General features: G+C 38.5%; 1 long non-coding RNA gene across 1 annotated transcript; it reads left to right on the top strand.

Moving 5' to 3' along the window:
* Positions 1-8240: 8240 nt before the first annotated feature.
* Positions 8241-12372, top strand: LOC128851484 (uncharacterized). Its single transcript, XR_008448857.1, has 3 exons — positions 8241-8373; positions 8449-8585; positions 11929-12372. It is a non-coding gene; the product is annotated as an uncharacterized LOC128851484 (long non-coding RNA).
* The last annotated feature ends 1444 nt before the right edge of the window (positions 12373-13816 follow it).

Below are 13816 nucleotides of genomic sequence, written 5' to 3'. Positions count from 1 at the left end.
CCCAAACTACTCTCAAACTGGTAAAAATCTGAATAGTGTTCATTAACTTTACTGGATTTATTCCAGATTTACATGGCTGATACAGTTAGAGTTGTGCTCAAAATAAAGGCACAGATGCTGAATAAGATGAAGCAGCATGTGATTCTTACAGTTGACCGGGCTGGGCTAATCTCCCTGAATATCAGCTCGTTTTTGAAATACACCAAGTAATTATTTCACACGATGACATAAAAGTTCTTAAAATATTTTTAGTATTGTGAAATAAAAATTCTAGGAAGTCTGGTTTCTATATAGGTGAAGAAGTTGCTCTTTATGCCCTTGAATTTGCAGTTAACTTTTGCTTTTAGATCCTTATACGACTTGGTCCCCAGTTGGTCAAGAAGATGAATATTAGGCAGGTGTTGTTTAAACAAGATTTTATTCAAAATTCTTGGACATCAGGAACTCAAATATTAGTTTTCAACCCAAAGTACTCCTTTATTCCCCCTCCTGATGTGTTTAAAATATTTTGCTGTATTTGCCAGACTGTGTTGGCATTGTATACAAATCATATGTACACATATCCATGATTTTGTGTGGTTACACAGTACTTGCCTACTGAGTTCTCTCCTGTAGAAACTCCTTAGTTGAACTGGGAAGTATCTGCAACATCTGCAAGCACCTCTGCTCACCATCGTCACCGATGAATTCTACTTTAACAAATGAAAAATAGTTATGGCTGGTAGAATAGAAGTATATCACTTTACCTTCATGAAGTACTTTTTGATACTGCCATTATGACAGAGAAGTGAGGTATTTTTTAAAAGAACAATAATATGGGATGATATAAGGGTTTATTTAACTATCCCTCTGAAAGATGTGTTTCCCTTCCAAGTGTCTTTTATTTATCCTTTGTGTTTCTGGATTCAATATATATGGCGTTATTTAAATACAATTCAGTGTCAAATGCTCTGGAGTATATATTATTACTTGTTCTAAATATTTTAAGAAAAAAATGTGTCTTCCTTGTGCTCTTCCTGTAGTGTAGAACAGAGGATTGCGTCATTCTACTTGATGCCGATTAGGATCAAGGCAGTTTTGGGGCTGTCTTTCTGGAATATGGGATGGTAGCTATCCCAACTAAAATAGATGTCTGGCTGCTGTCCTATAGCTTTGCAGCATGTCCAGGGTGAAGGTGTCAGTAGGACCACAGGGTAGAGATGAAAATGGTGACTAACCACAGAGGACCATCACTAATTGTTATGACTTGAATATTTTGATCACAGATAAGGCAGTGACTATAGCTAAGGAAGAAAAAGCCCTGCAATTGAGGTTGAAGTGAGGTGCCCTTGTTTTTCCACATCTTCCTGTGAAGAGCACAAACTATTCATACCAGGAAAGGCAAGCAGATAGTCCTGGGAGGAGTGTTCCTTTCTTGCAGGAAAATGGAAAACAGTTTGGTGTAAACAATAGCTACTGTGTGTATCTCGGAGTAAAGAGACAAGGCTAACTAAGGCACTTACACTGAGGAAGGCGAATCATAGAATCACCAGGTTGGAAAGGACACACTGGATCATCAAGTCCAACCGTTCCTAACACTCCCTTAAACCATGTCCCTAAGCACTTCATTAACCCGTTCCTTGAACACCTCCAGGGAAGGTGACTCGACCACCTCCCTGGGCTCAAAGTGGAACCTCAGAAGACAGACAAATAATACCATAAATTTTGGTTACTCTTAAGGCATTGTACCATTGCAATCAGTGCCTATTATCACGGCCCACAGAGTGCAGAGAGCCATGACTGTTTGAGAGTCTTCATTGCCCTGACCACACTCACCTGGGATCTCTAAGCAAGGAGCTCTGTTCACAGCTCAGGCCAGACAGGCAGCCCTGTCTCTATCAGTCCTCACTTGCTGCCTGAACATCCCAGACTGACCCTGAACCTGGTCTTACCTCACGCTGTGTGATGGTCCCCAGCCACAGGCACTGTCCCCACTCTGGCTCTGCTCAGGTTGTCTCGGGCTGTCCCCAGTCTGGTGGGGCAATGCCCTGCTTGAACCATGGTCACAGCCTGCCTTCCCCTGTGGAGCAGCCCCCTGCTCCTTGGCACCTGTGTTCAGTCCTTCCTCTGTGTTGCTGAGCTATCGAAAGCTTTCTAAGCCCTTTTAGACAAAGAAGGAATCGGAACCCATCCAGGATGAATGTCACATCCTAATGAAATTATACTGCAATAATCTACAAATCTATTATGTTGTAATAATCTACACATCTATAGGGAATAATGAATGGCTGCTAATGTTTTCACGTTATGTAAGTCTGGATAGGCCTACTATTTTTTTTACTATAACTTTCTGCATTGCTTGATTTTTATGTATAGGAAGACTGAATGTCTGCTTCCTGAGACCAGTAGAGAGCTTGCAGATGTTAATGTCTCTTGTACTTGGAGATGAACTTTACAGAATGATGTTTTCTTCTTTCAAGACTTTAGGGCAAAACACATTCTTAATTTACAAATGTGTATGGAGTTGCATGTGGAACTAATTAAAAAACTTAGAAGGTGTTATCTTTGTGTAGCAATATTGTGTCAGGGACCATTGAGATAAAAGTTGTTTCTGCCTGCTCAAACGGAGCAAGCCAAGCCTGTGAATTTCTGGTGAAATTATTCCTACTCTGTGGCACAATTGCATTATGAAAATTCTTTTTTATTTTAACAGTGTAATGAAATACTCCTGCATCACAGGAATTGCTGTAAATATTTCTCTTCTCTTCTCTTCTCTTCTCTTCTCTTCTCTTCTCTTCTCTTCTCTTCTCTTCTCTCATTCTCTCTTTCATCCCATTTATCTTTTCTTCTTAATTAATCTTTAATTATTTACTAGCTACACAGTGTGTGTTAAGTGGTATATTTCCAATCTTACTGCACTATCAGTAATATAATTAACATTTTTACAGTATTCGAGGTGCAATATCAAAAGAAAGAAGGATAAATCTTTTTTGATTTGTATTTGTTTTTAAAATCCTTCACAATTTCTTGAAAATCAAGGAAATGCTGTTTTGCAGGAACTATGTTCGCCTGCCTTCCAAATTAGGCTGTTCAAATGTTTTAATATGTCAGAGAATTTTTAATACTGAGAGAAAATTTCCACTTTCTGCAATCCTCAGTTCTGGTTGACCGGCTGATTTTTACACATTCCAGTTAGCTTTGATGTATTCTAGGCAGGCATGCTTTGTAGGGAGAGAAAGCTCTGGCGGTATGGAAAGCGGGAGAGCAGGGAGGCAGTTGAAGACCTCAGGCAAAAGAAAGACCAGTTGTTGTTGGTGCAGATGTAGAGCTGACAACAGAAAAAGACTCAGACTTTGATAATTGTTCCCAAAATTGATAGTGTTGAAGAGCTGAGTGTCGCTGTGCTCTGAAGGTTTGCCATTCCTTACAACAAGAAGAGCCTTTTCAGAGTAGTAGGACCTGTGAGACCGTGGCTGGGGTAGAACAGCCTCTTTGACTCTACTATGGATAATTTCGGAAAGTTTGGGAACTGTATCAGTGGGGAGAAGCTATGAAGCCAAATTCTGAGCTCCATTGTTGAAATACCTGGATTCATCACTAGATGGATGTGTAGTTGGCCACATATAACTTCCAAGAGTCCTTAAAGACAGCATTACGTTTTGCAGGGGAACAAATTGCTGAGCTGTACAGATAAGAGGAGCAAGGATGTGTAGCACAAAAAAGAAGATTTATTCAGTTACTGGGTCTTTCAATCTGAAGAACCATCAGAAATAATCTCTAATAGAAAGAAGTAAAAATGGAGAGGTATGTAATGTATTCTTTTCTTCTCCCTGGAGCCTTTTAAATTCATAAGGTGGCATCTTTCTGGCACTGATTCCTGTCTCTTTATAGGTCAGCAAGGTGTTCTTCTGGAGTGATGATAGGCTGTAGGCTACGATTATCTATCTGCAATTGTCTGCCCTTTAAAACAGTGCAGAAGAGAAAATCACCATTTTACCTTCACCTAAGGAATGGACAGTAAATGTTTGCAAGCTGCTACATTTGAATAAAAGTCATTTGGAGTAAATAGTTAACATGGCTGACATGGGGAGTCCATGGCAGGTTTTGAGGTCTTTGTATTCCCTGGTGTATTGCTGCAAACTATCATAAAGACAGAAGTAAAATGGAGGAGATGGCTCCCCTAGAACATAATAGAACAGCAAAGTGCTCTAATATGGCTGGCATGTTTGCTTATCTGATGGTATTTTAAGCTATTGAAAGCAGTATTTCATCTTTAGATCAAGGTTTATAAGTATTCTTTCAGTTGTGAGGGTTGTCAAAGTAATTGATGTACTGCCAAAACTGCAGTGAGGATACAAATAGATTCTTGTGTGGGTTGGAGTAGATCTCATGGTAATTAAGTGGCAATTGGTGTGTGTAGGAAGACTATTTAGTCCCTTGTTCTGGGATAAAAAGAGTCCATTTGTAATGTAGATCTTGAAGTATATAGATGTTGCCTTTCTGAACAGGGCCAGTAATATCTAACCTTGTGTTTTGATTAGATAAATGGTGAAAACTTTGAGAAAGATGCAGCCATGATTTAGTTTGAGCTCTTAGGGATGGGCTGGACTAACTTCTCTTTCCATTTGCATATGATGGTGATGTTTTGGCCCTTCAACACCAGCAAAGTTATGGCCCCTGTGATCAACTGCTGGTACAGTTGCTTTGCGGGAGAGTGAGAAAGTGTTCATAGAGCTTGCTTTAGGTACCTAGCAAGGTTGTGATGCAACACACTATCCTTCAGAAGCCAGCACTTCTTGTATGTCACCAAATAACTGGGTAATCTTTCTGGGTGGTGTGTGGTGTGTCGATGTTCTCCTCCCTGCACATCCTCAGGCCACAATGCAACAGCACAACACCCTTGTCCTGCGGTGCGCTCTGTGATCTCTGACCCAGACTCTTTCAGATGAAGGGCTTGCCTGGAACCCAGGATAGCTCTTATTCCAGCTTCGTATCATATGGAAAACAAAGCTCAAAAGCAGGGGAGTAGTGAACCCCATCAAGCCTTCCTTTGTTACAGACTTAGACAGTTATGGTGTGCATCTCTACTGGAAACTGAGAAGTAGTTTCCTCAATGGTTTTGTATACTTGATAATTTATACTGCCTAAAGGTGTTTCTAGTTGGCAGTTTGTGAAGACTATCAAAATGATATTGAATACTACCCTGCATTTTACTGAATCAATAAATCATTGTATTTATTCTTGTACTTAAAAAATTAATACTTCTTATGGCACTATCCGGTTAAATCATATCTTTTGCTCTCTTGAAATTAGAAAACAGACTCTTAGATATATGCAAAATAGATTCAGGATTGCTTTCTAATAATGTATCATAAGTTGCATAATGGGGTTTTGTATTTTGAGAAGCTTCACCTTATGTTTCCAAACGTGTCTCTTTTGGACAAATGTCTCTTCCTGTCAGCAGTGATGAAGTGATGGCATCGTGTGATGTGTCAGAGAAGCACATAGAGAACTGATTCAATGTTTGATTTCTTTCTTTCCAGTGAAGAATGGCAGGGGCATAGCAGGCAAGAGTAGGAAAAGACTTTGAGCCCAGTAAAACATAGGAAAAAACAGAAGTGGATGTAAATGACCTGATAAAAATGAAAGGAGAAACTTACTGTATTCAGTGACTGTTTCTGAAAATGAACTGTAGTTTTTTTTGGCTGTTCCTGTTGCTATACAGCTTAAGGCAGATCCAGTGTGTGTTACAAAACTTTTTTTTAAATACTGCAAACTAGGAAATGAATAGTGTTTCATTCGAGGAAAGTCTACCAGTGATCTGTAACTGCTGTGATGGTCCAGTAGTCAGCTCCTGATGTTACTGATGTAACGTAAATACTAGTTGATGTTTATAGGCTAGATGGTACACAGATGACTTATTTGCTTGTTTTCACTTTGCCTGCTTTGATATGAGTTGTAAGCTTTAAATGCATGAAAAAGTAAAAATAAGAATAGCATTATTTTCTGTCTATCCTAGTTACTATGCACATCATCTACTTTTGTTTTCTTATGCAGTTCTTTTTCAAAGTTTAGTGGTCCTGCTTTTATGGCGTATGTCACATATCCAACCAGCATATTACACTAACCAGATCCGTAGAAATATTTAGGTGTCTTCTGGATTTATTTTTTTTTTGTTTGTTTTCCTTTTTAAGGAAGAGGAGAGGAATCACTACTAAAACTATTTTGATAGTTGAACTAAGACAGTGATTTCATAGAATCATGGAATGGTTTGGGTTGGAAGGGACCTTAAAGATCATCTAATTCCAACCCCTCTGCCATGGGCAGGGACACCTCCCACTAGATCAGGGTGCTCAAGGCAACATCCAACTTGACCTTGAACACCTCCAGGGATGGAGCATCCACAACTTCCCTGGGCAACCTGTGCCAGTGCCCACCACCCTCACTGTGAAGAAATTCCTTCTTATGTCTAGTCTAAATCTGCCCCTCTCCAATTTATAGCCATTAAACAATGGCAGACTTTCTTTGATTTAAGTAGCCTTTTCCAGTTGAGATGAAAGTGCACTAATAGCTAATTTAGGTCTGAAAATGGATTTCTTTTTTCTTATTGCCTCTTGTGAAATTCACAGAAATTGCGTGTGATCTTTCGAGGGTTGTTGGGTGATTGACAAGCACAGAAGTATTGGAATTTATATGTAGGGGTAATCGATTGAAAACACTTGTAAGATTTTGCCACTAGATGGTGCAGTCAGTAAAAATATACCGTGGAATCCTGCATGGATGAACAAATTTGGAATTCTGTGAAGGGAACTGGTTGATTTGATTTACTGTCAGAGACGAAAACATTAAATGTTGCAACCTAGTGATCTCAACAGTAGAATTCAGAAGAAACTATAACCACTATAATATTCAAAATGAGGAGTTTGGAAGTAAATTTGCAGTTATTCCGCTCAATGGTGTAATGCGCTGTTAGGTTAAATGCCCTTTATATAGTTCAGACTAATACTATGACAAATTTAGTCCTTCACGCTTGGACAAAACTTTTTGGAGCTTTCTAAAATCACCTGAAGCTGAATCTTTTCAAGACAATAGCATGCTGCAACTTGGTTGTCTTTTAAATTAGAGGTCCCCATACTTTAAGGACTAAGAGACTATGGTTAATTTGAATTTCTTCTGAGAAATACTATGTTCCTTGGAGATACTGTGAAAAATTGCTGTAAAAACATTCTTCAGCATGGCTAAATTGGTAAGCTACAGATTTTTAATGAGACTTTTAGAGGCTGTGCTTGGAAACATTTGGTGTGAAGGATCATTTGCTGCAATATATTTAAAAAATATTAGGGGGCACTGTGAAGTGCTAAAACATTGTCAGAATTCCAGATTCTGATTTTGTTAGTGATGGTAATAATGAACATCATTAAACTGAAGTTTTTGGAAGGATTTTCTTTAAAGCTTTGACATAAATAAAGGTAATATACACTTCTGAATCTGTATAAAATTGGAAGTATAGTTCTCAGGTGTGAATTGGCCATTTATTCAAATGGATATGTACTCAAATTAATGACTTTTTCATAACACAATGAAAAACTTCACAGTATTTAAGAAATTCAAGGAAATATTTTATGATGACTTGCATCAGTCCTTTAGCCTGTGAAACACGGTATTGGCCATGGAGCAATCAAAGTAAAAAGCATTTTTCAGTTCTCAATCTAAGAATTTTAAAGAAGGAATCAATAGCTGTCCCACTACTGTTCGTTTGTTTCTTTGAATAGCTCTGTGGGTAGCATTGACTATGTTTTGGAAGGGCTTTAGACAAGGCAAGAGAAAAAATTTGGAATAGAAGGTAACAGTAGGAGGTAAAATGTGGATTTTTTTTGTTTGGCTAAATGAACATGTGCAGTTGTCCTGATGGGTTGTTTTGTTCAGCACTAAAGCCAGGACTTTCAAAAGCAATTAGAACAGTGGCATTGGTCAATTTTATGCTCCTGGTGAGGCACCTGTATCGCACGCTTTGCTCTCTAGAAATACATAATTACTTCTTTTCCTTTGAAAAGGAGATATATTCTTTTAAGATGCTGCTTATTGAGCTCCTAAATTTAAGCCATTTGATAGTAATGGAATATGATGAATTAGTCCAAGCTTAAGGGATAAACCGATATTGGTCATTTTGTCACAAAGTATCTAGGTAAATGTACTTGTAAAACTACTGCTCTGAGTTTTTTTTAGTTTTTGTGGGTTTTTTGTGTTTTTTTTTTTTGGAAGGTTGAGCTACATTGGAAGAATCACTCTGCTTTTTCACCCGCTCACGCTGCTAGAAAGAAAAGGTTCAAAACAGAAAGCTTTTCATGCTTTCTCTGCGTGGCGCTGTCTCACCTGGCTCTCCAGTTAATAAAGGTATTGTGTTTAAAGTCCAAGTCAAGGACCAAATTGTGCTGCCATGATATACTTGTGAACAAATCTTGCTTCCAGGATCCTTGGCTTCTGATGAACATTGAAAATGCTGCCTGCACCTCAAGCCTTTCAGCAAATCAAGCAACACCAAGACTTTCCTGACAGTTGTCTGCAGGCTTCTAAGTAAAACTTGCATCTATATGCAGTGAATCATGGTATGTAATACCTAGAATGACAGGTGAATTGCCCGTTTCCCTACAAAATGTTAGCTCCTCTCATCCTGCAGTGGGTTTGTAACCTTTGTATTTCACTGTGCATAGTGTTTGCTTGGTGTTCTGAGGCTGGGGGTAACTCACAAGTGCTCTCTTTGTTAGCAGGTTATGAACCTGATGTTCCTGGAAAATTTAGGGACTTTTTAACAAAAAGCATGTTATTTATTTTGCTAATGTTGCTTTTGTTATTGTTCCAATGGTGGCAAGAGACCATGTATTCTTAATCTTGAGTCTTCTTAGCTTTCCACAAGAAATAGATGTGCTGGTAATATCACACAGCTCCTTTAATTAGGTAATTAGCAGTGCAATGACAATGCTAAGGAATCAGGAGTGGAAAAAATAATAGACTTTCCAGGCCTTAACAGTCTATCATTTACTACAGTAATCTTTTACTCTCATTGCTCTATTATCTAATATCCTCAGAGGTACTGTCATGTCTATAATTCTGCTCCTATCAATGAAGCTGCACAGCCTAATAGATCTGTCCCAGGTAAGCAGTTTTCACTCTGCAGAACATAGATGCTTTGCCTACTCAATGGTCCATGTCAGCTATTAAGTACTGACAATGGTCTTCTCTGAACAGCCTTTTAGCAAACAGCTTATTCCAGTTAGCTTGCACAGTGCAACTATAATATTGAGAAGAGAGATTGGCTTCTTATTTTTTTTCTTGTTGCTGGTGCGATTTATTGATTATTTTTATCTTTTAAATATGCTTTTCAGTATTCAGTTTGAATTCAAGCAATAGTGATATGTTTATGCAAGTGTATTAGGTCAAAAATATGGTCTTACTCAACATATTTTTTTAAGAAATTGATGTGCAAACTCTGACTTGCCATTAGCAGTTCATCCTTCTGCTTACAGAACAGATTTACAAATCATCCAGTATGTTTTTCCAGTTAGCAAAACTTTGAAGATGCATTGTTTCAGAGTTCATCAGTTTGGGGTTTGCTTTTTTATTTTTATTTTTAGATTTTTTCTTTATTTTCTAAAGAGAGACAGAGGAGACCAGAGATTTACTTTCATGAAGTGTATTTTCTGACTTTTTCTGCAGTCTGCTGTGTTACTAAGATGATTAATTGCTCAGGCTAGAAGATAGCACTCTTTTCAGAGAGCCTTTCTTATCTGATAGGGGCTAAATTCATTGGGAGGGGGAGAAGAAAATATATTGAGTTTGGCTTACAAAATGGTTTGTATATTTTAGAATTAAAATTTTTTTTAAAGCCTCAGCGTTTCTGAAAGAAAAGAGAGACAAGAGAAAAAGAAAGAAAGCTCTGGTACTGGTAGCATGTATAGTTTTGCAAAGACCCAGGCTAATTTTAAATGAACTTTAAAAGTGCTCTGTTACAGCAAGCAACATGTTGTTTCCACAAATACTTGTGAAGTAGCCTTATAGCTTCAAAAACAAGCTGAACTAAAAGATGAAGTAAATCCCATTTGTTGTTTAGGAGCTATTAGACTCAGCTGCCTGGAGGTGGGAAGAGTTAATTCAATGTACAGGAGACCTAATTGTGATTTTATAGTAGCACATTTATCTGCACGTTAAGCCTCTGGACCCTCTGTATGACACCTTGTGCAAAGCCATTCACTGTTGTTTGAGGTGGTGCTTTCAGGAACATCATCTCCAGGGAGAGCCGTCTGGGTTTGTCTTACTGGGGTAATGTACTCAGTGTCATCTTTCTAGGAAAAAGGTTGGACTGTCATTCTGTGGAGCCAACTGGCTCTTCAGAGTCTCCTGGGAGTGGGGGGGTCACCTCTCTGGGGACGTTTGCTGTACACCTCAGGTGAGATGCTGGGTGGTAGCCAGAGCCCAAAGGAGGAGCTGGGGAAGAGGCTGCTCAGGGCTCAGAGCTCTGAGTGGCATTCCACAAATAGTACTTACTGTGAATGAAGGACCCTACTGATGCTGGTAAGACATATTGATAGTCTTGGGAAGGCAAACAGAGACAAGCCTGCTTGCCTTTGTTGTGCTCTCTTCCAAGCTTAGGTGCTTTCTGGACCTCAGATAACAAGTGCCATTTGTTGAGGATTTGCTTTAGTCTGGGGATGCACAGGCAGCAAAACCTCTCAAAGAACATAATAACCGGTATGACAATAGTGATACGTAAAGGATCAGAAGCAGATTCTGCCTTTCTTTGAGGCTGAGTGACATACAAAAATTTTTATCCTTACCCTCTATTTTTCAAAGGATGGCCTGTGTGAATCCCATTTTCCCTCTCTGTATTTCACTGTGTCTGCCCTTCTGCAGTGAGTGTTGAGCACATGGGCTGGACTGGCATAGGCTGAATTTCAACAGCTGGTTCTTCTGTAACAAAAAATGAGGAGAGATCCATCTTCTTTAGCAGCTATGAGGATGCCTGGTTTGCAGAACTGACAAAATTGGGTTTATCTGCAGCAGCCTGTCTATGCAGAAATGTTTCTGCTGGTTTGATTCTTCTCCAAAGCCGGTCCTGCTTTCTGTTTGTGTTGTGATGAACGATGTGATGGCTGCATATTGCTGAGGAAAGCTATGGAGGCTTCATATGTATTTCTAAGGTAGTGTGGACAAAGCCTCTTATGTAGTTGCATGTGGCAGTGTTAAAGCTGATCTAAACACAGGCAACTTTGCTGGCTGTTTTTTGACTGGGATGGTGAAAAATAAGGAAAAATCTTTTTCTCTCCCATGCTGCCTCTCTCCCTATCAGCTTTATGAGAGAAAACTGGTAGCTTTCAGGTCTGTAAATAAAATTTGTATTTTTCCTTGAGAAGTTTAATTTCATTTCTGCAAAAAAGAAGCAAATTTTGTGTCTAGACTGCTCTATTTTAACAGAAATTTTGATTTTTTTGTATATCCAATTATCTGCCCCTGGCTGTCTTCCTTATCACCACCCCAAGCTGCTCCCCCAACTCCAGACAAAAAACACAAGAGGCAGTGGGAGTGCCAAAAGTATGTTTAGTAGTTAGATTGAATCTCCTCATCACCTCTGAAAGGCAAGTTCTGTTTTTCAGGGAGCAGGTTAGAGAAAAAAGTAGTAACATGGAAGAAGAAAAAAAGGGGGAATATTTTGGAATCAAAAATAGCTTTATAAACTCTTTTGCTCAGTCTTCAGAAATGCAAGTAATTTAGGTATAAAATAATCCAGCTTCAGGACAGACTAGATGACCTCTGGAAACTTCTCTAGCACTGAGGTTCTGTTATAGGCATGATAAGACAGTGAGGGTTTTTTTTTTGTTTACCCAATGCAGTTGATAGATTTTCCCTTTGAAAAAAATTAAAGCTGATTTTTTACAACAATTACTTCTGCTCCAGGTTCTGCTACCTTACTTTGTCCACGAAAGGTGAAAGACTTTTGCTTCTTGCTGTAACTGACTGAGGGACCACGTGCAGAAAAAAAGAAAAAATCCGGTGGCGAAGATGGAGGAGAAAGCAATGTGAAGGCAATATATATCTTTATCTAAAAAAGTCTCAAATATATACAAATATGTCATATGCAGTACCAGTGTGCTCACAGCAAAATCTAAATATAGAGATACCGTGCTTTGCTCCCATCTGAATACAGTAAGCTAAGAGCTCTCGTAACTGGGCCATTTGTTAGTAATTACAGAAGATTTATCAGACTAACAGCTATTTCTAGGCACGAAACAAGAAACAGTAATAGCACAAAAGATGTTTCAATAACAAATTGGATAACAGGAAAGCTGAAATCCTCCATCAGCTTTTTTACTCAGGTTGAACAGTTGAATCGGAAACGTCATTGGCACCTTATACACATGACAAAGTACAGTAGCGTCACTGTCTGTGGAGCCCAGCTGGAAAGTAACATGATGGCACACTTGTTCCTGCCAGCAGTGTCTCCTTGTCAGCTGAATTGTCATCATAAATCCTCTTCTTTCAGGTTGCAAAAGAGCTGTGAGAACAGCTGATTGCCTTCATTGTTGTAGTGGTAAAATATTGCTTAACTGAAGATTTCTGATGGTAAAGACTCTGCATATGGTGAAGGATCAAAAATAAGGTTGTAGAAATGCATTCCATGACAGGTTAGCACCTTAAACTACACATCGGGTTTTGTCCTGCTTGTTTATAAAATGTATTTACCACAGCTTCAGGCCGTGGCCAGAAGAGTTACTTCTTGTTTATGCTGTTAACAGTAATGTGGTGACACAAACAGCAACAGCTGCTTCTAGGATGCTAGGAAAACTGAAATTAGCCCATAAACATTTTTTATGAAAAGTTTATTTTCGTTGTTTAAATAAATATCAAGTTCTTTAAGATGTACACACTTGTCTAATCAGCAATGCAGTTATGCAAACTTTTCTGAGAAGGTCTGGTTTTTAGGGCAAAATTTACTTACTTCACAGGTTGCTCTATCTCATATCAACAAGTCGAGAGAAAGAAGATAATCCAGATACAACCTGAAGAATAAGAGAGTAGAGACATATTGTCTAACTATTTTCCCATGATATCCCTCATCTGGCATTTACTTCCCTCGTAACTCAAAGTAGACCAAAATGCAAATGTGCAAAGTGTACAGCAAAGTCTCTCTTGACGGGAAACTTACGTGAGGTAATGTACTGACAGGTAAGTTCTGGCTATAATGTGCTTTGTAATTACTTCAACAAGAATATCTTGACATTTTTTTCTTCCTAATTTTGATCTCATACCTGCTAATTTATATGTGACATCTGTCAGAGTCTTACCAGTCAACTGACATGGTTAGACATTATTCTGTCTCTGCTTTAGAAAAGCCTTTTACCCTGTGCCCCATGAAAGCTTGAAAGGGAAATGTGACGACAAAAAGACCAAACTTGATAACTCCTAAAAAGGCCATACAGAGAGAAATGGGTGCCTTTGTACCTTTATACAGCCTTTAAACTTGTGTTTTGATTCAGAAATAGAAGTTATCATGTAAATCAGTTTCTTTGTTTTGTTGCTGCTGTTTTGTTCCATTTTGTTTCTGGTGTGTGTTTGTTGTTTTTTTAAAAAATAAATATAGTACAAAAATCCCTCAGGACTACTGTTGAGTACTTAATGTGTTTGCAATTCTGGCATTTTTTAAGGAACTTTTAGATTTTAGACCTTATCTTTAGCCATGCACGTGGCTTTTCTCCTCAGATGAACACATCTGATTAGGAGCCTAACAACAGCATAATAATGAGTTTTTGATTTGCATATAATGGACAACGCCTGCAGTTCTTAA

This window comes from Cuculus canorus, chromosome 2, assembly GCF_017976375.1.
Source record: "Cuculus canorus isolate bCucCan1 chromosome 2, bCucCan1.pri, whole genome shotgun sequence".
Taxonomy (NCBI): domain Eukaryota; kingdom Metazoa; phylum Chordata; class Aves; order Cuculiformes; family Cuculidae; genus Cuculus; species Cuculus canorus.
Note: the sequence above shows the minus strand (reverse complement) of the source record. Positions and strands in the feature narration are given on the sequence as shown.